The 27639-nt window shown below is 42.6% G+C and overlaps 1 long non-coding RNA gene across 2 annotated transcripts; it reads left to right on the forward strand.

Annotated features, from left to right (window-relative positions):
- LOC121394517 lies at window positions 1-27639 on the forward strand. Of its 2 annotated transcripts, none has more exons than XR_005961736.1 (4): window positions 1-535; window positions 3856-3935; window positions 19155-19263; window positions 27259-27639. It is a non-coding gene; the product is annotated as an uncharacterized LOC121394517 (long non-coding RNA). The 2 variants fall into 2 exon arrangements; XR_005961735.1 differs by lacking the exon at window positions 1-535 and adding an exon at window positions 1825-1956.

Consider the following 27639-nt stretch of genomic DNA (forward strand, 5'->3'; position numbering starts at 1 on the left):
GGAGGAGCAGACATTCAGATGAAGCAGTAAGTGCAGCAGAGCTAAAGGGAGTCGGTGTTGTTAATAACCTGCAATCACATCTGTGTGCAGGCCCGGACTGACCATCTGTGAGATTGGGCAATTGCCCGATGGGCTGCCTCTTCCTTCTGTATATGGGCCGCTAGAAGCAATTAGAAATAAAGAATCGGAACATCCGTACTGACGAGCTTTGCAGTGTGTGTGAAGGAGTTGAAATAATTCCCTCCCTCTTCCTGGGTCCTGAAGTGCTGCACATTTACATAACGGCTCAGCAGCCAGCCCAGCCAATGCTTTCTATAGGTCAGGTGACTTACTCACTGACCTATAGGAGAAGATACAAATAGGCGCGCCTCTTTTTGAGAGCCTGCAGCCAACTTATCTCTCTGGCTCCGTGGGGACTGGGGCTGTGCGACCTGCAGGAATCAATTAACCCTCTCAGCCTGGAGCTGAACAGATCTGCACAGAGAGGAATCAGTAAAGCAGCTGAGCATAACAGGCCCAAGCTAAAGACAAAACAGTAAGAACTTGTACCTGACTGTAATTGGCAGCAACGGGGAAATGCTCAAAATAGGAGATGTCTGCCTGATTTTTAACAATAACTGTCATTAAAATAGAAGGAAATGTACAAGAGCTCATTGATTAATATAATGGTTACCTAATACAGCACATGCTAGCAATGATTATGTTTATCATACTGCTAAGGGTGGTAGAACTACAGCTCTCACATTTAGCTGGTATGCCAACCTATAATTCATTATTTCATCTGCTTCCAACCCCAATGAATTATCTGTAAAACTATTTGGAGGAACAGTTAATGTTGGCTAGCCATAATGAGAGAGTTGTAGTTCTACCAAACAGGACTGGACCAATTTAGTTTGGCTCCCTATACAAGAGTTTCAATTAGCCCCCCCCCCCTTCAGGCATTACCATTTCCCACCTTACCATGACAATATTTAAATAAAGAAAGCAAGAAAGTGTACAATACATTAATGAATAAAACTTTCCATTTATATAAATATGTATATGCAGCCATCCATCATACTGCCCCTGTACCTGGCAAACAAGCCCACCACACAGAAGCGGCTCTTAAGCTGTAGGGAGAAGATGAGGAAGGTGAGGCGGGAGGTGAATTCCGTTCTGCCCGGCAGCCCGAGTACCAGGTTTATAGAAATAAATTATTGAATAAGCGCAAAGAATTAAAAATAAAATCATCTTTAAAGTGTGCCCCTCGATGATGGCGCCTTACGCAGCCACTTATTCTGCCTACCCCTAGTTCCGGCCCTGCTACAAAATAAGGTATACCATCCTACTATGAGTTCTGAAATAATCTCTGTGCCATCCTACTATAAGTTCTATGGTATTTATACTGTATATATGAAATAGTCATCATTTTGTAGCGGCATCTTAGCGCCTGATGCTTTATAGCTAACCTATTTTCTGCACTCAATAGGCCACTTTTCAAAGAATGTTTACAATAATGTCTGTGATTTTAAACTCTCTAGGTTTTTGGTGAATCCTTTAAGTTGACCTTGTTATATTTAGAGAAATTTCACATATAGAAAAAACGTATCTGACATAAAGCTTTGCAGGGTCCAATAACTGCATTCTAACTTGAGCTTGGATGCCATGGGTTATTTTTCCTGCATTTTATTGAATATGGTGTTTTGTGTAGCATTTGTTGTCATTTAAAACCTTTATATTCTGCTCGGACGCGGGCTGCTTAGATGTTTTTGCCTGGGCTGCTTTTAACTCCCAGTCCGGCCCTGTCTGTGTGTGTCTGTTAGTAGTGTGTGTGTGTGTGTGTGTGTGTGTGTCTGTCTGCATGTGTGTGTGTCAGTAGTGTGTGTGTGTCAGTAGTGTGTGTGTGTTTGTGTGTAGGAGAGTTGGAAGATCCCATCTGGTGCTCAGGATCATTTCCCCGGCTGCTTCTTACTAACGGTGAGTAAATTATTCCCCCAGCTCTGTCTGATGCCCCCACTAAATGCCCCTCTCATGCTCAGACTAATTCAGTGATATATATGAGATATATTGTGTCATTTCTATGTATAACATTAGCACAGCTCTCCGACACAAACACTAAAGGGAAAGTGAAAGTAACTTCCTAGGTTAAAGGGGCAGTTCTCCTTAAAGTCTTACTTTCAATACTACACAAAAATCTTACTTTTTAAATATCTTTCTTGTTTAAATTCTTTTTCCTAAAATACAAGATTAAAAATAAAGGAGCTGCAGTCCCCCTTTTCCCTAGTAGTAGTACAGTAAGCTCAGCCCCAGCTCTCTGAACTGTTACAGCTTTAACTCCAGCAACTCGTGTATCGGCTCATTACTGTTCCTCTATAACTGACTGAAATAAAGTATAAGAAATGTCAGGATTGTATCACAGTGTAACATGTAACTCTGAGCACAATACACAATATGAACTGGTCCCAGCAGGCAGCACAGCAGATATCTGTCACTAATATATACAAAGGCTGTTCATATACTCATTTCCCATTCGTTTCTGTAGAGGTGCAACTCCCAGCACTCCCAGATACCCTGTACTATTAACTTCCTAAAATTATTTTACCCTCATGAATGATCAGTATTTGTACAGGTTACAGTGGGAATTGTGCTTATAATGTATAGGAAGGATCACGTGTATCTGCCCCTGTATTTTATTTATTATTCGTATTTACAGTTACATTTATTTAGTCCCGCCTACTGTCAACTCCCGGGGACTCATTACTGTACATGTAGCCGGGAGTTCTTGGGACATGTCAGTTAAACAGGCAACATCACTGGAAAGATCTTATTGAACCCAAGTTGTTCTGTGTGGGTCACATATATAGGACCTATAGTACCACACAGGTAGGTGTGTGCAGAGCGAGTATGTGTATCAGGGTCTACTACATACTGCTACTAACATTGTACCCCTTAATATTAGCAAAGGTAAGTCCTGTAATATAGCTGGTTACTATAGGTTTGTGGACGATATATTGGTGATCTGGGATGGGCCACTAACCGGGTTTGAAGACATGGTACAAACCGCAAATCAAGCCCATCCTACGATTAAATTCACCACCGAAATAGGGGCCCATAAAATCAATTTTTTGGACGTCATCATAACAATTGAGAATGGGTTAATAAATACAAACCTGTACCGGAAAAGTACTGATAAAAATAATATTTTGCATGCCTCCAGCTATCACACACCCAATGTAATTAGGGCTATACTGAAAGGTCAATTTATTAGAGCCCGGAGAATCTCCTCACAAGAAAAGGACTACACAGTGGCATCTAATACCTTAAAAGAGAGATTTATTAAAAGAGGGTACAAACCCAAACTAATAGATACATGCGCCAAGGAGGTTCAAGAGATGCCCAGAGAAAACCTACTTACCTATAAGACTAAAAATGAACAAAAATGCCTTCCCTTTGTGAGTCAGTTCAATAAAAACAGTAAAGATATTAAATGTGTAGTCCATAGATATTGGCCTATATTATTACAAGACAAATGCCTCAGAAATGTGCTAATAAAACCATCACTGTTTAGTTATACTAAAGGGAAAAATCGACAGATACAACAGTCGCAAGGCACTTTAATGTAGCAAACCATAACCTTACTCAATTAAAGTGGACAGTACTAGAAATAATTCAACCATTACAAAGAGGAGGTGATGTACAGAAATTCCAATTACAGAGAGAAGCTTTCTGGATATAAAAACTAGATACATTGCAACCTAAAGGGCTAAATGACAGCTGGAGTAGAAAATGTTTAATAATAAATAAATTAATTTATTAAATTAATAATAATTTTGTCCCTAATTGGTCTGACTAACACTTTACCTTCTTCCTTCACAGATAAAGTTACTTTTGTGTACCCAATATATACAAGCAAGAAATAGTGAATACTATACGTAGAATCCAGATAAGGATTATGGGTAAGACTAAGGTTATTTTACTTTATCAAGTTTTTCTGGTAGGCCTAAGTAGGGGGCAGTTCCATTATGTTTGTTTGCCTTCTTAGGCTTTTCTGCAGCTCTACGATGAACTATTGAAACAGACTTGCAGCGTTACTATGGACTTTGAAACTATGTTGATATCAATATGTTTATCATTGAGAACATACATGTTACTTTGTTTGCTTTTCTGCACTCTATCTCCACACCTGTAACAGATGAACACTTATGCTAATTGTGATAATTAACCCGCCTACTCAGGTGATGACATCACTTCCTTGTTACACTATAAATGTATGCACTTTGTATGTTTGTATATAACACTTGATAAAGGCCCGTTTAGCCCAAAATAAAACACTTTGCAGCAAGTTCTGCTAATTGGCTGATTTCCTGAGTGAACTGTTGGAGCTTTAAGTCCTGTAATACTCATATACTGAGAAATGCCAGTGACTTGTAGCGGCAGTCGGTACCAGCAGTGCACCCCTAGACTTTTTGTCCCACTTACTTTCCTCACTTAATCCAGTTACATGTACTGTCCAATATATAATGTACTTTCTCTGTATAGTGGTACAGAGCATCACCAATATGCTGGGGTGTATTTACAGTAAGTGCCCCCTAGATAAGAAATCACTGGCTCTGAGAATAATAAAAAGATGTTGGTTATACCTTTGGGTTTTGCTATTTATCTGGGCCAATACCAGAACCAGTATTTATAGCTATCCTTGAATATGATGTTTCTCCTGCACTATTAGTACGATGAACACGGTGTTATTCTAACAGAATTTGCAGTTGGTCTTTTCAATGTGGTTTCTGAAGCATGTAATCAGTTGAGCAGCTCCAGGCTTGAAATGGTAACTGCTGTTTGGTTGCTACGTCTTAGTTACCCCGGCAACTAGGTAGTAGTTTGGATGGAAGAGGAACAGTAAGAAATAAGAAAATATAAAACTGAAGTCTCACAGTCTGTCTGGGCTTAGGCTGCCAGGGTTAGTGGGGTCATGTATCAACCCTGGGCAAATTTGCCCATGGGCTGTTACCCATGGCAACCAAATTGCTGCATTTATCGTTCTGCCTGCAGCTTGTCTGAAAAAAAGCCAAGCGCTGATTGGTTGCTATGGGTTACTGCCTAAGGTCATGTTGATAAATGAGCCCCAGTGACTCCAATAACCAGACTAGGATCAGATTTATCAAGGGGCAGATTTACTAAGGGTCGAATATCGAGGGTTAATTAACCCTCGATATTCGACCAGGAACTAAAATCGTTCGACTTCGAATATCGAAGTCGAACGATTTAGCGCAAATCCTGCGATCGAACGATCGAAGGATTATTCGTTCGATCGAACGATTAAAAACGATTTTAATCCAACGATCGAAGGAATATCCTTCGATCAAAAAAACGCAGGCAAGCCTATGGGGACCTTCCCCATAGGCTAACATTGACTTCGGTAGCTTTTAGCTGCCAAACTAGGGGGTCGAAGTTTTTCTTAAAGAGACAGTACTTCGATTATCGAATGGTCGAATAGTCGAACGATTTTTAGTTCGAATCGTTCGATTCGAAGTCGAAGGTCGAACTAGCCCATTCGATGGTCGAAGTAGCCCAAAAAACACTTCGAAATTCGAAGTTTTTTTAATTCGAATCCTTCACTCGAGCTTTGTAAATGTGCCCCCAAGTGTCAATATTAGAATTTAGAATTTTTGAATTTGAATTTCGAATTTAACATTTTAGTTTTTATGGCCAAAACTGTGAAATTCAAATAGTGAATTGTTAAAATTTGATTCGGGTTTTTAAAAATTTGAATTTGATTTTTGAGATTTATCCTACACTGGCCCTTTAAGAACTCAGATTCGACTATTTCCCACCTTAAACCTGCTGAATTGCTGTTTAAGTCAGTGGGAGACGTCCTGGGATCAATTTGGAGTTGTTTGCAGCCTTCCTGAAATTCTAGTTTTTTTTCTGATTTCTGATTTGAATTCTATTCAAATTTTCAGGTCAATCCTATTCACTCAAGTTTGCCAAATTAGATTTTTTTTTTTAAAAAAAATTGCAATTGATCGCATTTTGAGTTCATGGGAGTTTAAATAACTCCCATGAACTTGAAATTTGACCCTTGATAAATCTGCCCCTTAGACTATAAGCTCTTTTGTGCAGGGCCCTCTTAACCTCTTGTATCAGTTATTGGTTGTTTTTTGTAGGTAAATCTGTATGTTTGGAGTTTACACTGATTTATTATACAGATCTGAGGAATATCTTACACCTCAATGTGGAACCTGAAAGACTAAGTGACTGTGTATTGGGAATAATATGAGAGAGAAAGGGAAATGTTACTGTAATGTAGGAATGAAGCAGCAGTAAATGAAATCAATTGATTATAAGAAGTGATTGTTGGCAGAACCTTTATATCTGATCAACTAAATGATCTGTAAGTCTTGTGGGAGAAGGAACCCCGTCATTAGCTCCAGTTAAATGTCAATAATGAATTAACTTTACATTGGGGAGAACTAGAACAATATCATCTTGTGGTTTCTGTAAGGGGAGAAGGAAATATTTGCCCATAAAGTTCTTGTATAAAACCATAAAGTGACTCACATGGACTAATGAATAAATACACTGAACACTTTATGGATTGTATAAAGCTAAGAAGTTGGGGTTGTGTATAAAATAATAATAATATATTGGCAGTGTGAGGTGTAGTGACATAAAATGACGGCAAATGATGAGGCTGAACAAGTTACCCCCAGTGATACAGTGCGGCTGTACATAGTGATACAGTGTATCTTTAGGACACAAAGTAGAAAGAATAAATGTTACAAATATAAATATATCCAGTACTGCTTAAAGAAGGAAAGGCTCGCTGCACTTGGGGGTGACAAATGTTAGGCACCCCTAGTGATTGTATTGAATTACCTGAAACCCCCGGGTCGGTGCTCCTATCAGCAGAAAACTGCACTGGCCGGGGGTTATACCAGTGAGCATCACTGAGCGATTCTCTTCCGACTTCTTCTTTCTTCAAATTTCGTGGGGCAGACGCATGCGCAGTAGAAGGAAATAGCGACTTTTTAGTTAAAGTTCAGCTTTTCACTCTAATGCACATGCGCAACCCCGAGAAGACAGAAGAGGATCGTTCCGTGGTGCTCACTGGTATAACCCCTATTCTGCTGATAGGAGCACCAGCCCGGGGTTTCAGGTAAGTCAATACAATCACTTGGGGGTGCCTAACATTTGTCACCCACAAGTGCAGCAAGCCTTTTCTTTTGTTTGTACTTTCCCCAGTGTGTGAGGAATTGTACAAATACCCACAGATCTCTGCATTGTGTTACACAGAAGTGACCTGCAGAATAATGTGACTGGAATATTGTCTATAACCTTGTGCTTCATTCACACATATAATATACGGAGCGGCCGGAGGCACAGCCCATACTGGGGCCCTCTGATTAGCACATGTTCTATGGCCAGGGCTGGGGTCACTGATCTTTGCACAGAGAAATGGATCTGTGATTCAGCACCTCATACAGTGAGCGGTCAATGCACTTGTTCTCTTACTGCTCTTACACTTGCACCCAGCGACTAGTAAATTACCCCTGTGGTGTCTAATATGGATTTACTGAATGATATTACCCTGAGTAACCCCAATACAATGGCACTGGGAACTTTCTTCTTTCCCTTCCAATTCTGAAACTGTAGTGCAGGGTTCTACTCAGTATAATAATAATTATAATGATAGTAATAATAATAAATGCATTTGCACAGGGACGATCCTGGCCCCTCCGCCGCCTGAGGCAGCAGTTGCTGCTGCCCCCCTTCCGCAGAAATTCGCTCTTAAAGTACCAGGAGCAGCATTTTTGCCGCCCCTGGTACCTAGTGGGGTCTGAGGAGACAGCCTCAACTTGCCTCATTGGAGAAGCACCCCTGCATTTGCAGCTGCATCTAGGAAAGAGCAAGAATACGAAGGCAAATTAGAAAACCATAAAAGAAATAAAGAGCAACTGAAAGAGAACTGAGAATAGGTCCATGTATAACACAGTGACAGTTTGTTTAAAGGTAAATGTCCCACGTTACTGGGAATCCAATAGAAGCAAAGCAAGAAGCAGTGGGATACAAATATAGAAACAATATCTAATATAGATTTAGAGAATAATTATGGCTCTAGTGTATCATGTGATGATAATTTACACTACAAACATAATTATTCTCTAAATCTATATTTCCAAATAAAGTTACACATAAGTATAATCCCAGTGAGAATGAGGTGAGGCCCCAGTATATGGGACACTAATAGCTCAAGTAGACAAAGATTTGGGGTGGAGAGTTCCAAAGGGATTTTCCTGTGAGTCCCAGGAAGCATTAGTTCTGGAATCATTGGCGGATTTTCAATAAGGCTTGGGGAGGCTAAGCCTTGGGAACTTTATGATCCAGGTCCTTGCTGCATCTGGTTTTCCTCCAAAGGTTTGGCTCTCTTTATCCCATTCTGCTCTCAGTAGCTTTTGAGTTGAGTACATAGGATAGTAAAATCCTCTGTTTGTATGTCTAGTAGGCTTCCAGATACCAATGGGTAAGTATAAAACAAGTCCAGATAAATTTCAATAAAAAATAATAAAAAAAACTAAACTTTTTGTGGTTCTCCAGAGTGAAATTTATCTGGACTTGTGAAATTTGATGGCTTTGGCAGTGCCATTACTCTGTTGAGAAGGACCCTTTGACTGCAGCAGACTGGGAGAGGATACCACCATGATTTTGAGAAATAATAAGTATAAAACAGACCCACTTATTGTAGCTTGGATCAGATGTAGTTAACTGTATTTAAGGGTATGCAAATATGCAGTATATGTATATATTTATATATAGGAGTGTATATCAGACAGCACCAACATACGTTTGGTCTCACAGTGGCTGAGGCTTATAATTAGAACAATATCTGAAAGCTTGCCTTGGGGACTAGGGCCAGGGTTGATAGGGCTGAGTAGAGCACTGGTAGAGAGACAGGCTCTTCATGGGCAGGGGTCCTGCAGGAGTGGTGGCAATTGCCTGCCTGGTTACAGTTTCCCATCTGACCTCCTAACGTTTGGGTGGCCAGCATGTCAGGTATCCCAGTAAGGCAAATTGTGTTTGATTATTGGCAAGCATTCTCTCTGGGGAAAAAGGGGTAATTTTACTTCATGCTTTAAGTTTGTATAAAATACTCAGCTAATGCAAAATATCATACACTTAGCACAGAGTTGCTTCCAGTTTCATGCCACTCAGCTTACATATCAGTTGGGTGTAGATGCAATGTTACCATATCTTTGCAATTCTATAGAATTAACAGACCAAAATATTATGTCATGCGGACCTTCTTATTGTAGCTTCCCTTTGTGAGCTGGGAGTAGAGGTAGGTTTAGTATATTTATATATTTAAGGTGATTTGATGGTCACCTGGGGGGTGATTGAGGAGTAAGGGCACAAGCAATAAGAAACTAATCGTCCCAATCCCAGCCATGACAAGGTTATCAGTTATTTCTTTCTGTGTCTAGTTGTCACTACAGTGACCATAACATCAAAGCTTAAGCAAAAGTGGTTGGTTGACCCTTCCCTCTGAGTTGGGCCCTTATGAGATAGGCTTGTGCAGCTGGAGGGAAGTCTCTACAGAGGATGGGCTGCTACAGAAATGGCATGATAAAGTGGTTGGATGACCTTACCCCTGAGCCTGGCAGGTACAGCTAGAGGGGGTCTTTACTGAGTGGATAGAGTGCTACAGAAGCAGCATAGTATAGTTGCCAGTTGGCCTCAGAGTGGGCTGCCAGAGTGGGTCTCCACATTGTGGAAGGGCTGCTACAGAAGCAGCTTAGTAGAGTGGCTGGTAGGCCTTACACTTGGAGCTTGGCTGTTGGAGTGGGTCTCCACAGCATGGAAGGACTATTGGAGTGGGTCTCCACAGTGAGTAAGTGCTATCAGAGCGGGTCCCCACAGTGAGGAAGGGCTGTTGGAGTGGGTCACCAAAACATGGAGGGCTTTCAGAGCAGGCTGGGTGGCCTTACCCTCAGTACTGGGATCTCTGAGCTGGGTCGCCACAGCATTGATGGGCAGCTATGGAACCAGCATGCTAAGTGGTTGGTTGACCTTACCATCTGAGCCACGTATGTACGGCTGGAGGGGGGGTCTTTACAGAGCAGATGGGCAGCTACAGAAGAAGTATGGTAAGTGGTTGTTGACCTTACCTTTGGAGTTGGACAGGGGCAGGTGAGGGCCCTAGCATGGATGGGTAGGCTGACCTGCCCTCCATTGTTATTGAGTGCAAAGAGATTGGTGTAGGGAGAAAGGTTTTGAGAGAAATGGGCTGATTTTTCAATCCACTACAGGCACTTTGGCTAGAGGGTTGAAGAAGATCAACTAAGCATTGGGGGGGTTCAGTAAAAGATTCAGTGGAAGACAAGTTAGATGAGGTAGTGGGCAAGGAAGGGAAAATGGGGGAGGAGATTTGGTTGGGGGTACTGTTAAGGACAGGGAGGAGCACATGTCATAGGTTCAATATGACTGGACGGATGGGCACATGGGCAGTTAATATTTTTTTCCCCAGGGACAGAGGCAATAGAAAAGGAGGAGGGGTATGTCTGTATGTTAGGCAGGATTTAAATCTAATATAAAGGAGGATGTTATGTTAGAAAATGAGGGGGCAGAAGTCTTATGGGTGGAGCTCTTCACTGATTGTAAAGAGTCCAGCAAATTAATTGTAGGCGTCGCTATAGACCCCCTAATGTAAGTGACGAGGAGGAGGCTAAGCTCCTGATACAAAAAGAAAAGGCTTTGAGTTGGGGGAAAGTAATGATAATGGGTTATTAATTACCCAGATATTGACTGGAGCAACAATACCGCCAGATCAGTTAATGGGAACAGGTTTATATAGTGAATAAAGTACCCCCTATTGTAGAATATAAGGATATTATAAGTCACTGAGTAGTTCCACAACCATACAGGTTAATACAGGTCATGGAACTCTGAGGTTACTTCAAATATCCTCATATTTCCCAACAAGGGCTACTTTATTTATTATAATACACAAGTTTTAGTGAGTCATGTGACAAAAATGAAATCACTACTCATTATTTATAACTGATGACATCACTACCCACTGTTTATAAGGATATCATTTACAAGATATTCATGGCTTTTCTATATTATAATCTGTTACATGACAATTTTATGGCACAAGTTGTTGAGGAGCCAACCAGAAAAAATGCTATTGTGGATTTAGTGATCTCTAATGAGCCAGAACTTATAGCAAATGTGCAAGTCATTGAACCCCTGGGTAACAGTGACCATAATGTCATATCATTTAATGTCTGGTGCAAAAAACTAATATATACTGGTGCAACAAAAACCATAAATTTTGGAAAAGCTAATTTTAGTGCCTTGAGGGCTGCCCTACAGAGTATTGATTGGGGCATTAGGTTTTCAGCTAAAAACACAGAACAGAAATGGTTGTCCTTTAAAATGATATTAAATCATTACTGTTCTCAATTTATTCCCTTAAGGACTAAACGTAGAAGCTCTAAGAATCATCCTGTGTGGCTTAATACAGAAGTAAAGAAGTTAATGGGAAAGAAAAGAAAGGCATTTAATAACTACAAGTCTGTAGGGACAGAAGCTGCATTTAATGAATATAAACACTGTAATAAATGTTGTAAATCAGCAATCCGGAAGGCAAAGATGGCAGAGGCTAAGACTAACCCCAAAAAGTTTTTGTAAGCAGGGCCGGACTGGGAGTAAAAAGCAGCCCTGGCAAAAAATCGAAGCAGCCCACATAGAAATGTGCAACTTTTGCGGCCAGTTGCCCCCCCCCCCATCAAGTTAAAAAATAAAAATTGGTGGTCGGCCCCCCCATAAAACAAAACAAAAATATGGTGGTCAGGGGAAAAAAGACCATTGGCCAAAGCTTGGCTTGGCTTTTTTTATTATTTGTGTTTTTTTTTTTTTTAATTATTTAGCTTTTTTATCCAGCAGCTCTCCAGTTTGCAGCTTCAGCAATCTAGTTGCTACGGTCCAAAATACCATTGCAACATGCACTGATTTGAATAAGAGGCTGGATTATGAATAGGAGAGGCCTGAATAGAAAGATGAGTAATAAAAAGTAGCAATAACAATACATTTTTAGCCTTACAGAGCATTTGTTTTTTCAATGGGGTCAGTGACCCCCTTTGAAAGCTGTAAAGAGTCAGAAGAAGAAGTAATACAACTATAAGAAAATAATGAAGACCAATTGAGAAGTTGCTTTGAATTGGACATTCTTTAAACAACTAAAAGTTAACTCAAAGGTGAACCACCCGTTTAACCCTTATTTATCCTTCTGCTTTTATCCCATCCTTTTCCTCTGCCTTCCTGCACCGCTTTTATATCAAAGCCTTTATTATTCCCTCTTTTATGTACAATGCGCGACTAAACAATTACTTGAATCTCCCTGTTCTCTTTGCCTCATATGTGCGCTATCATCAGAGCTGTTAGCGAAGCAGGATAAACAGTGAAGCATGACAAGCGGCTTTTGTTCAAAGGTCCCGAAAATGATCCGTGGGATTGGGATAAAATTGAGGACAGTATCTTACCAGGAATGGGCTGGAAACAGACGCTCCATAATGTGCGTACAGAGCTGTCGCTGCCCCTCCAGCCAATCAGCTAAAGCTATTTGGGCAACACCTTTCCAGAAGCTGAATGTGGTTGGTCAATACGCTTGCCAATTGAGTCTTCCTTTTTTTTTTTTTTTTTTTATTATTACTTTGCAACACGCGGCCGTGTAACGTTAGAGCCATATTTCCCTTCTAGGAAGCCGTGTAGTGACGTACTGCGCCCGGGGACCTTATCTGCTGTTTTGACAGCTAAGGTTCTGGCGCTGGGGGGTCGGGAAGCGAGGGACGATGAGCAGCATGCAGCCACGGCGGCCCGATTGGTTTGACGGCCTAGAATACCGCGGGACGTCGTGGGGCAGAGGAGATGGAGTCTGTATCACTGTGTGTCCGGCTTCAGTGGCTCTCAGCTTCTATTTGCAGGCTCCCCGGCCCACTTTACTCAAACTGGAGCGGCCCATCGGGCAAATGCCCGATCGGACAGATTATCAGTCCGGGCCTGTTTGTAAGTATGTTAACCCTTTAACCACCAAGCACATATGGCTTACGTGCTGCTGGTTCAGGGCTTAGACTGACAAGCACGTACACTGTGCATTTTCTGCAGCTTAGCCCTTGTCTCTACATCGGCAGCTTTTGCCAGACTGCAGAGAGTCAGGAGGGATGACAGCCCCCTGGGCAACGAGGCTGGGGGGCTGTCACATCTGATCTGTAATGCAATCGTCACAGGTCCGACTTCAAAGTAGCAGATGTGCCATACATGATGCTTCTGCTACTTCCCTTACCTCCTCCTCCCTGCACAGCTGTCCACTCACCTCCTGCTGCACAAAAACTCTGCTTGATGGATGTCCAGGCCTTCCAGGGATTGCAGCGATCCTCCTGCTCCAAAAATGGTAAGTGCACATTTTCTTTTTACACACTTACATAATCTTACATACACTTGCAGTGCATTTACACACTTACACACACATTTTAGTAAAAATAGTTTTTTTTATTTTGCACACTTGCTCCCTTTTGCACACTTATTTACATATATTTACACACTCAGACAACTTTTAGAAGTGCACAAACATATATACACAAAAACTCAGGGACAGGTCTTTTTTTACTTCTTTGTTGTACGTTATCTTTTGGGGGTTTTTGCCTAAAAACTTGTTATTTTGGCAGCATGACTATTTTGGCCACTAATTATGCTATAGGATCAGTTATTTTGTTATTTCATTGATTTACACAATTTTTGTGGTTTTATTGCAATTTTATCCCTGCATTATATTTAGGGTTTTTTTACAACTGTATGTAAGAAATTGTATGAGATAAATATGGCTAATTGCAATATTTTTAGACGATTTTCAGAAATGTCATAAAAACCACTGCATTTAGCGTAGCTTTACAGTATGATAGTTTGGAGTAGAAAGACCTAATTACCAATTTTTGATTCATTAGCATGTGTATTTTCCAAAAAGATATGGTTTTGGAGGGTCTTTATGCTGTTAGAGGGTCTTGTGGCACATAATACAAAGGAGGGAGCTTTGTTCAGAGAAGGCGAATCGACAGGGGAGAAAATTCATATGCACTATTTTTATTTGGGGTCCGCACATGCCAGCTGCCTTGGTATATCTATGCAAATATGGCATCAAACTGTTCAGCAGACCCTTGGCATCAATATTTATGATGTTTTACAATTGTATGTAAGAAATTAGGTGAGATAAATGTGGCCAATTGCAATATTTTTTGGCGATTTTCAGAAATATCATAAAAACTGCTGCATTTAGAGTAGCTTTGCAGTATGGTAGTTTGGAGTAAAAATACATAATTACCTATTTTTGATTTGTCAGAATGTTTACTTTAAAAAAATATATGGTTTTGGGGGGTCTTTGTGCTGGTAGGCGGTCTTGTGGCACATAAAAACTGCCAGAGGCCTTTGTTCACAGAAAGCGAATCGGCAGCAGAGAAAATGAATATGCACTGGTTTCATTTGGGGTTCGCACATGTCAGTTGCTTTGGTATATCTATGGATAGTGGGCATCAAACTGTTCAGTAGACCCTTGGCATCAATATTTAGAGTGTTTTCCAATTTTATATAAGAAATTGGGTGAGATAAATGTGACCATTTGTGATATTTTTAGGGGATTTTTCAGAAATGTAAAAACCTCTGCCTTTATTTAGGAAATTTTTGTTTGTGGCTTGGTGCTTTGGAGTACATAGTAACATAGTAACATAGTAAGTAAGGTTGAAAAAAGACACATGTCCATCGAGTTCAACCTTTTTTTTTTTTTTGTTTTGTTTATTAACTACCTATCTGCCAGTTGATCCAGAGGAAGGCAAAAAACCCATCTGAAGCCTCTCCAATTTGCCTTAGAGGGGGAAAAATTCCTTCCTGACTCCAAAATCGGACTAGTCCCTGGATCAACTTGGACTATGAGCTATTTCCCATAACCCTGTATTCCCTTACTTGCTAAAAAGCCATCCAACCCCTTCTTAAAGCTATCTAATGTATCAGCCTGTACAACTGATTCAGGGAGAGAATTCCACATCCTCACAGCTCTCACTGTAAAAAACCCCTTCCGAATATTTAGGCGGAACCTCTTTTCTTCTAATCGGAATGGGTGACCTCGTGTCAGCTGGAAAGACCTACTGGTAAATAAAGCATTAGAGAGATTGTTATATGATCCCCTTATATATTTATACATAGTCATCATATCACCCCTTAAGCGCCTCTTCTCCAGCGTGAACATCCCCAATTTGGCCAGTCTTTCCTCATAGCTAAGATTTTCAATACCTTTTACCAGCTTAGTTGCCCTTCTCTGTACCCTCTCTAATACAATAATGTCCTGTTTGAGTGATGGGGACCAAAACTGTACGGCATATTCTAGATGGGGCCTTACAAGTGCTCTATACAGTGGAAGAATGACCCCCTCCTCCCGTGACTCTATGCCCCTTTTAATACAGCTCAAGACCTTATTTGCCCTTGATGCTGCTGACTGGCATTGCTTGCTACAGCCAAGTTTATCATCTACAAGGACTCCAAGGTCCTTTTCCATAATGGATTTGCCTAGTGCAGTCCCATTAAGGGTATAAGTGGCTTGGATATTTTTACATCCCAGGTGCATGACTTTACATTTATCAACATTGAATCTCATTTGCCACTTAGCTGCCCAGATTGCCAGTTTGTCAAGATCCTGTTGCAAGTGCCACATCCTGGATGGAATTAATTGGGCTGGATAATTTTGTGTCATCTGCAAACACTGATACATTACTTACAATCCCCTCCCCTAAGTCATTAATGAACAAGTTAAACAAAAGTGGACCCAATACTGAGCCCTGGGGGACCCCACTAAGAACCTTACTCCAAGTAGAGAATGTCCCATTAACAACCACCCTCTGTACCCGATCCTGTAGCCAGTTTCCTATCCATGTGCAAACGACTTCATTAAGCCCAACAGACCTTAGTTTAGAAAGCAGTCGTTTGTGGGGCACAGTATCAAACGCTTTGGCAAAATCCAAATAGATCACATCTACTGCCCCCCCACTGTCCAGAATCTTACTTACCACATCATAAAATGCAATCAAATTCGTCTGACATGACCTATCCTTCATAAAGCCATGCTGATTGTTGCTCATAATGCCATTCATTAGGACAAAATTTTGTATGTGATCCCTTAACAAGCCTTCAAATAATTTGCCCACCACAGATGTCAAGCTTACTGGCCTATAATTGCCAGGCTGAGATCGTAATCCCTTTTTAAATATTGGAATAACATCAGCTTTTCTCCAATCCATAGGCACCATACCAGATGACAGTGAATCTGAGAAAATCAGAAATAAGGGCTGGTCTAAAACTGAACTAAGCTCTCTTAGAACCCGGGGGTGTATGCCATCAGGCCCTGGAGCCTTGTTTACATTAATTTGTATTAAAGCTTTTTGAATCATATCCTGAGTCAGCCACTGACTAGATTGAGCTGAACCATTCGTGCAGTTATTAAGTGAGCCTGTGAACCCAGACTCCTCTATTGTATACACTGAAGAAAAGAACTGATTTAACACATTTGCCTTATCTGTATCTGTTACAACCATACTGGTACCATTATTTAATGGAGCAACACTCTCAACCTGCATCTTTTTACTATTAATATATTTAAAAAACTTTTTAGGGTTAATTTTCACCTCCACCGCAATTAACTCTTCATTTCTTTTCTTAGCCTTCCGGATTGCTGATTTACAACATTTATTACAGTGTTTATATTCATTAAATGCAGCTTCTGTCCCTACAGATTTGTAGTTTTTAAATGCATAGTAGAAAGTAGAAAGACATGCATACCCAATTTGGATCCGGGCGAATATGTACTTTCCAAAAATATGGTTTACTGGGGTGAACTTACTTTTTTCTACCTTTGCCCCCCAAAACTTTGTAAATATGTTGATTTTGTAGTACCAGAAATGATAGACCATATGGTGCCCATTGTGTGCCACAAGACCCTCCTAACAGCACAAAGACCCCCCAAAACAATATAGTTTTTGTAAAGTACACAATATGACGAATCAAAAATAGGGAATTATGCCCTTTTACTCCAAACTACCATACTGCAAAGCTACACTAAAGGCAGCATTTTTTTATGACATTTCTGAAAATTGCCTAAAAATATTGCAATTGGCCGCATTTATCTCACCCAATTTCTTACATACAATTGTAAAAAACCCCAAATATTGATGCCAAGGGTCTACTGGACAGTTTGATGCCCAATATGCATAGATATACAAAAGCAGCTGGCATGTGTGGACCCAAATATATATAGTTCATATGAATTTTCTCCACAGCTGATTTGCCCTCTGTGAACAAAGCCCCCAGACTGTGTCTTATGTATCCAAGACCCTATAACAGTACAAAGACTCCCCAAAAACCATATATTTTTGGAAAATACACATTCTGACAAATCAAAAATGGGTAATTATGCCTTTCTACTCCAAACTAACATACTGCAAAGCTACATTAAAGGCAGAGTTTTTTTATGATATTTCGGAAAATCACCAAAAAATATTGTAATTGGCCACATTTATCTCACACAATTTCTTACATACAGCTGGAATACACCCTAAATATTGACACCAAGTGTCTACTGAACAGGTTGATGCCCATTATGTATAGATATACCAAAGCAGATGGCATGTGCGAACCCCAAATAAAAAGTAAAGCATATGAATTTTCTCTACTGCCAATTCACCTTCTGAAAACAAAGTTTCTGACTGCGTATTGTGTACCACAAGACCCTACTAACCGCAAAAAGACCCCCAAACCATATATTTTTGGAAAGTACACATTCTGATGAATCCAACAAAGAATCCAACAAAGATAAAGATGTCTTTCTACACCAAACTACCAAACTGCAAAGCTATTCTAAACATAGAGGTTTTTACAACATTCTGAAAATCACCTAAAAATATTGTAGTTTGCTGCATTTATCTCACACAATGTTTTACATACAAAGAAAAATCACCCTAAATATGGACATCAGAGGTCTACTGAATAGTTTGATGCCCAATATGCATATAAATTATAATTTTCACGCTGGCCAACTCAACTGCTGAACACAGAGCCCTGACTGTGCGTTATGTGCCGTAAGACCCCCAGAAAACCATATTTTGGAAAGAACATATTCTGACAGTTCAAACTGAGTAAAATATATCTTTCTATACCAAAGCACCAAACAGCAAAACTATACTAAAGATACATAAGGAACAATAATGCAGGGATAAAATTGCAATAAAACCACAAAAATTTTGTAAATCAATAAAATAAATAATAACTGACCCGACAGCATAATTAGTGGCCTAAATATATTACCCAATAGTCACGCTGCCAAAATAAACAATTTTTAGGAGTAAAAAAAAAAAACAAATTGGTAAAATGAAAAAATCTCTTTGTGAATTATTTGTATATACATGTGTAGACTTCTAAAAAGTGTGTGTAAGTGTGTATGTAAGTGTGTATATAAATGTATATAACTGCATATTTGAGTATAAAAGTGTGCAAAATAGAAAAAATATCTTTACTAAAATGAGTAAGTGTATAAATGTATGTAAGTGTATGTAAGTGTGTGTGTGGTGTGTAAATGAAGGCCACTTACTGTTCCTGGAGCAGGAAGGATGATCTGATGACTAGAGGAGTCCTGGAGCAGTGAGTATGCAGAGTCTTAGCAAGCAGGAAGTGTGTGGGTGTAGCTAATGAAGGAAGAAGCAAGAACAAGCAGGAGGAAACCGGTTAAGTGCAGCTGTGTCTTGTGATTTTAAGTCATCCTGTGACAATCCTGTTGCAGAACTGACATGACAGCCCCCAACCTCATTGCCCAGGGGGCTGTCAATGCTGCTAACTCTCTGCAGAGGCGACTAAATCCACCAATGCAGAGAGAACTGGCCATATCTGCAAGCATGTACTAGGTAAATGTTTGGAAGTTAAAGCCCTTGCCTGCCAGAAGGTACGGTGTATGTGCTTGGCAGGCAAAGGGTTAATGCAGAATGTAGAATAGAGCTTGTATTTCACGGAAAGTTATGGAAAGTTAATAGTTAATGTGGGAAACTACAGCTATGTCACTAGTGATGTAAGTTCTGTTTGCTTTTGAAAAGGATGCCAAGAGGTTTATGAAGTGTACGCTAAATATTGGAATACTGGTTGAACGACTTCTCCCCTTGCTGCGGGTTCGGGGCGCTGCAGCAGAACCACCATTGGAGAGTGGTGAGTGACCCTATTTTAAAGCTGAATGTGTAATTAAACCAGAGGCAGGTTTGCGGCTAAAGCAGCTGAACTATTTACTCCATTTGGTGAGCGTCTGAATGTGGAATAATTAATGCCCTAAAAAGCTAATTAGAGAGCTTCAATAGACACATACTATAAATGTTATAGAATCAAGTGTAATAGCACTTAAAGGATTAAGTAATGGCTTTAGAATATTCCCTTGGGTTAAGGTTGGCAATTTCCTATTTATCTGATAAAATGTGAATAAATACAGAGGCCATTTTATCCCATTTCTGGCTCCTGGTGGTTCATTAAGGTAAGTAACAATGGGGTTCAGTGGAAAGGCTAAAAGTGAAGGGTCAATTGAGGAGTTCCCTTGTCATGTATAATAAAAAGTCATGAAAACATATAATTTAGTACATACCAAACACAGTGTCCCAAAAAAACAGCAGCACTCAGGCTTATAAGGCAGATAAGTAGATGTGTGGGAGAATAGCCCAATGTTTCACACACAATTCCTTTGTAAAGGAGATTTGCATAACTAGAGAGGTACCGGTGTTTTTGTCAGGAACAACTACATAATAAATAAATATTTAGCAAACTAGGTACTGAGAGGACTGTATAAAATTCCACTGAATATTGTAGCCCCTTTGCATAGGCAGATTTTCAATAAGGCTAGGGTAGGCTAAGCCTCCCCAAACATGTCTGACCCCTAAAAAGAAAAAAAACCTGCTCCATTGCTGTCTGCACTGTTCCTTTAATCACGGACTGGTTGCTTAGTTCCGCCTCCAAACCACGATGCCGAAGAGATCAAATGCACTCTGATTGGACATATGTGGTTTGTAGCTTGTCCAATTAGAGCACAACTAACTTTACAGACAGTGAAATGTACCAACCAGGTACAGAATAGGCGTGGCTGGGAAAACTTTACAGAAGACAGAATGGCAGAAGGGAGACTGATATGAAGCAGTTGGAACATCCAGGTGGCCATGTTTGCAACTTTCAGTCAACTCACAGGTATTATATACAGCAGCTTCTCCACCAGATTCAATAAGTATTAAGGTTTTTTTAGGTTATTTTTTTTTTTTCTCCGTTTCTTGTTGCTTTATACTAGTTTTTCTGACTTTTTTCATTGTTGTTTTCATGGAAACAGCCCTGTGTTATACCTACTATTTCTCCTGAGGCTTTTATATGTAAATTGGCATTTCATTTCCCACTAAGTATAATGTGCCAGGACCCACTGTCTCCCACTGAGTATAATGTGCCAGGACCCACTGTCTCCCACTGAGTATAATGTGCCAGGACCCACTGTCTCCCACTGAGTATAATGTGCCAGGACCCACTGTCTCCCACTGAGTATAATGTGCCAGGACCCACTGTCTCCCACTGAGTATAATGTGCCGGGACCCACTGTCTCCCACTGAGTATAATGTGCCAGGACCCACTGTCTAATGTACCAGGACCCACTGTCTCCCACTCAGTATAATGTGCCAGGACCCACTGTCTCCCACTGTGTATAATGTGCCAGGACCCACTGTCTCCCACTAAGTATAATGTGCCAGGACCCACTGTCTCCCACTGAGTATAATGTGCCAGGACCCACTGTCTCCCACTGTGTATAATGTGCCAGGACCCACTGTCTCCCACTGAGTATAATGTGCCAGGACCCTCTGTCTCCCACTGAGTATAATGTGCCGGGACCCACTGTCTCCCACTGAGTATAATGTGCCAGGACCCACTGTCTAATGTACCAGGACCCACTGTCTCCCACTCAGTATAATGTGCCAGGACCCACTGTCTCCCACTGTGTATAATGTGCCAGGACCCACTGTCTCCCACTAAGTATAATGTGCCAGGACCCACTGTCTCCCACTGTGTATAATGTGCCAGGACCCACTGTCTCCCACTGTGTATAATGTGCCAGGACCCACTGTCTCCCACTGTGTATAATGTACCAGGACCCACTGTCTCCCACTCAGTATAATGTGCCAGGACCCACTGTCTCCCACTAAGTATAATGTGCCAGGACCCACTGTCTCCCACTGAGTATAATGTGCCAGGACCCACTGTCTCCCACTGAGTATAATGTGCCAGGACCCACTGTCTCCCACTAAGTATAATGTGCCAGGACCCACTGTCTCCCACTGTGTATAATGTACCAGGACCCACTGTCTCCCACTGTGTATAATGTGCCAGGACCCACTGTCTCCCACTAAGTATAATGTACCAGGACCCTCTGTCTCCCACTAAGTATAATGTGCCAGGACCCGCTGTCTCCCACTGAGTATAATGTGCCAGGGCCCACCGTCTCCCACTGAGTATAATGTGCCAGGACCCACTGTCTCCCACTGAGTATAATGTGCCAGGACCCACTGTCTCCCACTAAGTATAATGTGCCAGGACCCACTGTCTCCCACTGAGTATAATGTACCAGGACTCACTGTCTCCCACTGAGTATAATGTGCAAGGACCCACTGTCTCCCACTGAGTATAATGGGTCTCCTACTGAGTATAATGTGCCAGGGCCCACTGTCTCCCACTAAGTATAATGTGCCAGGGCCCACTGTCTCCCACTGAGTATAATGTGCCAGGGCCCACTGTCTCCCACTGAGTATAATGTGCCAGGATCCACTGTCTCCCACTGAGTATAATGTGCCAGGGCCCACTGTCTCCCACTGAGTATAATGTGCCAGGATCCACTGTCTCCCACTGAGTATAATGTGCCAGGATCCACTGTCTCCCACTGAGTATAATGTGCCAGGACCCACTGTCTCCCACTGAGTATAATGTGCCAGGACCCACTGTCTCCCACTAAGTATAATGTGCCAGGACCCACTGTCTCCCACTGTGTATAATGTACCAGGACCCACTGTCTCCCACTGTGTATAATGTGCCAGGACCCACTGTCTCCCACTAAGTATAATGTACCAGGACCCTCTGTCTCCCACTAAGTATAATGTGCCAGGACCCGCTGTCTCCCACTGAGTATAATGTGCCAGGGCCCACCGTCTCCCACTGAGTATAATGTGCCAGGACCCACTGTCTCCCACTGAGTATAATGTGCCAGGACCCACTGTCTCCCACTAAGTATAATGTGCCAGGACCCACTGTCTCCCACTGAGTATAATGTACCAGGACTCACTGTCTCCCACTGAGTATAATGTGCAAGGACCCACTGTCTCCCACTGAGTATAATGGGTCTCCTACTGAGTATAATGTGCCAGGGCCCACTGTCTCCCACTAAGTATAATGTGCCAGGGCCCACTGTCTCCCACTGAGTATAATGTGCCAGGGCCCACTGTCTCCCACTGAGTATAATGTGCCAGGATCCACTGTCTCCCACTGAGTATAATGTGCCAGGGCCCACTGTCTCCCACTGAGTATAATGTGCCAGGATCCACTGTCTCCCACTGAGTATAATGTGCCAGGATCCACTGTCTCCCACTGAGTATAATGTGCCAGGACCCACTGTCTCCCACTGTGTATAATGTACTAGGACTCACTGGGGCTCATTTATTAAAGCAGCGCAGCGCATAAGTGGACGCAAAAGGTTGTCTGCGCCATCACAAGCGTGATCGCTAATATATTTGCGTGATATTGCGCATAACACAGAGCTTTTGCGATGGTTTTGTTTATGCGCATTGCGCAAAAGATTGGGCATTTATGTCGCAAACGATGCCGTGGTTGTTAGGGGCGTGGCTGTGGGCGTGGCTACAATGCGCTTGCACTGCGGCCGTCGCAGATTTGCGTCTGTATATGTGCAAAACTGCACCCGGGCAACAGCACCACAATTTTTACGCCTGCCTCTTCGTGGCGTAATAGTAACGCTCTTCAAAATGCGCATTCCTGCCCAGCTGCGCTAGTATATTCAAGATGAACAACCCTTGTAAAGTGCATATTAACCACGCCTTCCACCCAACATGTTTATATTGACCAAGGTTCCTTTAAGGGTATCAGGTAGGCTAAACACCTTTGCAACCAAACAAATATTAGCACAGAAACAAATGCAGATGCGTCTAAGTGAACGCAATATGCGCAATATGTGACGCAACTAATTAAAGCAGCGCATTCATACATGAGCACAACTAATCCTTACCTTTGCGGTATCTTCCTGTGCGCACAATTTATTATAAGCACTGCGACAGCTGATACGCAGTTTCACACGTCGCACCTGTCTGTGTCTACATTAGCGCACAAATCGCACTGTTAAGGTATCGTGCGCTACATTATTAAATACTCGCATGCGCTGGGCAAATGTCTGGCCACTGCGCTCTTTTTAGCGCTGCGCTGCGTTAATAAATGAGCCCCACTGTCTCCCACTGAGTATAATGTGCAAGGACCCACTGTCTCCCACTGAGTATAATGTGCCAGGACCCACTGTCTCCCACTGAGTATAATGTGCAAGGACCCACTGTCTCCCACTGAGTATAATGGGTCTCCTACTGAGTATAATGTGCCAGGGCCCACTGTCTCCCACTGAGTATAATGTGCCACGGCCCACTGTCTCCCACTGAGTATAATGTACAAGGACTCACTGTCTCCCACTGAGTATAATGTGCCAGGACCCACTGTCTCCCACTGAGTATAATGTACTAGGACTCACTGTTTCCCACTGAGTATAATGTGCAAGGACCCACTGTCTCCCACTGAGTATAATGGGTCTCCTACTGAGTATAATGTGCCAGGGCCCACTGTCTCCCACTGAGTATAATATGCCAGGACCCACTGTCTCCCACTGAGTATAATGTGCAAGGACCCACTGTCTCCCACTGAGTATAATGGGTCTCCTACTGAGTATAATGTGCCAGGGCCCACTGTCTCCCACCGAGTATAATGTGCCAGGACCCACTGTCTCCCACTGAGTATAATGTGCCAGGGCCCACTGTCTCCCACTGAGTATAATGTGCCAGGACCCACTGTCTCCCACTGAGTATAATTTGCCAGGACCCACTGTCTCCCACTGAGTATAATGTGCCAGGACCCACTGTCTCCCACTGAGTATAATGTGCCAGGACCCACTGTCTCCCACTGAGTATAATGTGCCAGAACCCACTGTCTCCCACTGAGTATAAAGTGCCAGGACCCACTGTCTCCCACTGAGTATAATGTGCCAGGACCCACTGTCTCCCACTGTGTATAATGTGCCAGGATCCACTGTCTCCCACTGTGTATAATGTGCCAGGACCCACTGTCTCCCACTGAGTATAATGTGCCAGGACCCACTGTCTAATGTACCAGGACCCACTGTCTCCCACTCAGTATAATGTGCCAGGACCCACTGTCTCCCACTGAGTATAATGTGCCAGGACCCACTGTCTCCCACTGAGTATAAAGTGCCAGGACCCACTGTCTCCCACTGAGTATAATATGCCAGGACCCACTGTCTCCCACTGAGTATAATGTGCCAGGACCCATTGTCTCCCACTGTGTATAATGTGCCAGGACCCACTGTCTAATGTACCAGGACCCACTGTCTCCTACTCAGTATAATGTGCCAGGACCCACTGTCACCCACTGAGTATAATGTGCCAGGACCCACTGTCTCCCACTGAGTATAATGTGCCAGGACCCACTGTCTCCCACTGAGTATAATGTGCCAGGACCCATTGTCTCCTACTGTGTATAATGTGCCAGGACCCACTGTCTAATGTACCAGGACCCACTGTCTCCTACTCAGTATAATGTGCCAGGACCCACTGTCACCCACTGAGTATAATGTGCCAGGACCCACTGTCTCCCACTAAGTATAATGTGCCAGGACCCACTGTCTCCCACTGAGTATAATGTGCCAGGACCCACTGTCTCCCACTGTGTATAATGTGCCAGGACCCACTGTCTCCCACTGAGTATAATGTACCAGGACCCACTGTCTCCCACTGAGTATAATGTGCCAGGACCCACTGTCTCCCACTGTGTATAATGTGCCAGGACCCACTGTTTCCCACTGAGTATAATGTGCCAGGACCCACTGTCTCCCACTGTGTATAATGTGCCAGGACCCACTGTCTCCCACTGAGTATAATGTACCAGGACCCACTGTTTCCCACTGAGTATAATGTGCCAGGATCCACTGTCTCCCACTGTGTATAATGTGCCAGGACCCACTGTCTCCCACTTTGTATAATGTGCCAGGACCCACTGTCTCCCACTGAGTATAATGTGCCAGAACCCACTGTCTCCCACTGTGTATAATGTGCCAGGACCCACTGTCTCCCACTGAGTATAATGTGCCAGGACCCACTGTCTCCCACTTTGTATAATGTGCCAGGACCCACTGTCTCCCACTGCCAGAACCCACTGTCTCCCACTGTGTATAATGTGCCAGGACCCACTGTCTCCCACTGAGTATAATGTACCAGGACCCACTGTCTCCCACTGAGTATAATGTGCCAGGACCCACTGTCTCCCACTGTGTATAATGTGCCAGGACCCACTGTCTCCCACTTTGTATAATGTACCAGGACCCACTGTCTCCCACTGAGTATAATGTGCCAGGACCCACTGTCTCCCACTGTGTATAATGTGCCAGGACCCACTTTCTCCCACTGTGTATAATGTGCCAGGACCCACTGTCTCCCACTGAGTATAATGTGCCAGGACCCACTGTCTCCCACTTTGTATAATGTACCAGGACCCACTGTCTCCCACTGAGTATAATGTGCCAGGACCCACTGTCTCCCACCGAGTATAATGTGCCAGGACCCACTGTCTCCCACTTTGTATAATGTACCAGGACCCACTGTCTCCCACTGAGTATAATGTGCCAGGACCCACTGTCTCCCACTGTGTATAATGTGCCAGGACCCACTGTCTCCCACTTTGTATAATGTACCAGGACCCACTGTCTCCCACTGAGTATAATGTGCCAGGACCCACTGTCTCCCACTGTGTATAATGTGCCAGGACCCACTTTCTCCCACTGTGTATAATGTGCCAGGACCCACTGTCTCCCACTGAGTATAATGTGCCAGGACCCACTGTCTCCCACTTTGTATAATGTACCAGGACCCACTGTCTCCCACTGAGTATAATGTGCCAGGACCCACTGTCTCCCACTGTGTATAATGTGCCAGGACCCACTGTCTCCCACTTTGTATAATGTGCCAGGACCCACTGTCTCCCACTGTGTATAATGTGCCAGGACCCACTGTCTCCCACTGTGTATAATGTGCCAGGACCCACTTTCTCCCACTGTGTATAATGTGCCAGGACCCACTGTCTCCCACTGAGTATAATGTGCCAGGACCCACTGTCTCCCACTTTGTATAATGTGCCAGGACCCACAGTCTCCCACTGAGTATAATGTGTCAGGACCCACTGTCTCCCACTGAGTATAATGTGCCAGGACCCACTGTCTCCCACTGAGTATAATGTGCCAGGACCCACTGTCTCCCACCGAGTATAATGTGCCAGGACCCACTGTCTCCCACTTTGTATAATGTACAAGGACCCACTGTCTCCAATACACAATATATTTTGAAAAAACAACAAACTTACTATTTAACCCAACCAGCATGCAAGCTCTATCAGCTCAATCCTCCGGTGGGTTAAAAGAAATTCAGGGTGACTGGTTCCCTTTAAGTTAGCCAGTTTATGGTCAAATTTTGCCTCTCTAAACAAAAAAATCACCATCTCCCTATGCCCCTTTGCCCGAATGTATTTGCCTCCTGAAGCTTTCCTATTGATATATTTGCTTTATTTGAGGTCTGAAGCAGTAGGAAACAAATATACATTTATATATATATATATATTCTTTTTTTACACCACATTTTCCACAGTTCACACCTCCTAGTTTATATTTACAAATGTTCCCTTTACTACAGTCCCCATAATGGTCCATATAAACCTTACTGATGTGAGGACAGTATAGCAAATAAGTATTATAGGTGCTACATGTAAGTGCGCTGCTTAGTACAGTAGAAGTCTTTTATTAACAGCATGTATAATAACATGACAAACCCATGATCCAAGTCTTTTTAAATACTTCCCTTGTAGGTAAATGTGGTGCTGAATGATGAGCCTGAGGAGGAGGAAGAGAGAAATGTTCTTAGGAAACTAAAGAACTGACCCCAGAAACAAAGTATTGGGGGAGCGATGGACCCAGAGAGTCAGATGCAGGAGGAGGATGTTGTGTCTCATATAATCCACAAGGTGGAGACAGAGAGGGAAGAGTTGGTCGGGCAGATCCTGGACATGGAGGAGATGTGTAACATGTGTGATACATTGTGTTCCTTACTGGCACAGGAATCACAAGGAGCTGCACTGTGTGGGGCTGAGGGGGCACATAATGAGGGGGGCACAGATGGGATAATGGCCCCTGGATTGGCTCATATTGTGCTGGGTATAAGGACACTGATCTATGGGCAGGAGGCTACA

The sequence above is a fragment of the Xenopus laevis genome, chromosome 6L (genome assembly GCF_017654675.1).
Source record: "Xenopus laevis strain J_2021 chromosome 6L, Xenopus_laevis_v10.1, whole genome shotgun sequence".
Classification (NCBI taxonomy): domain Eukaryota; kingdom Metazoa; phylum Chordata; class Amphibia; order Anura; family Pipidae; genus Xenopus; species Xenopus laevis.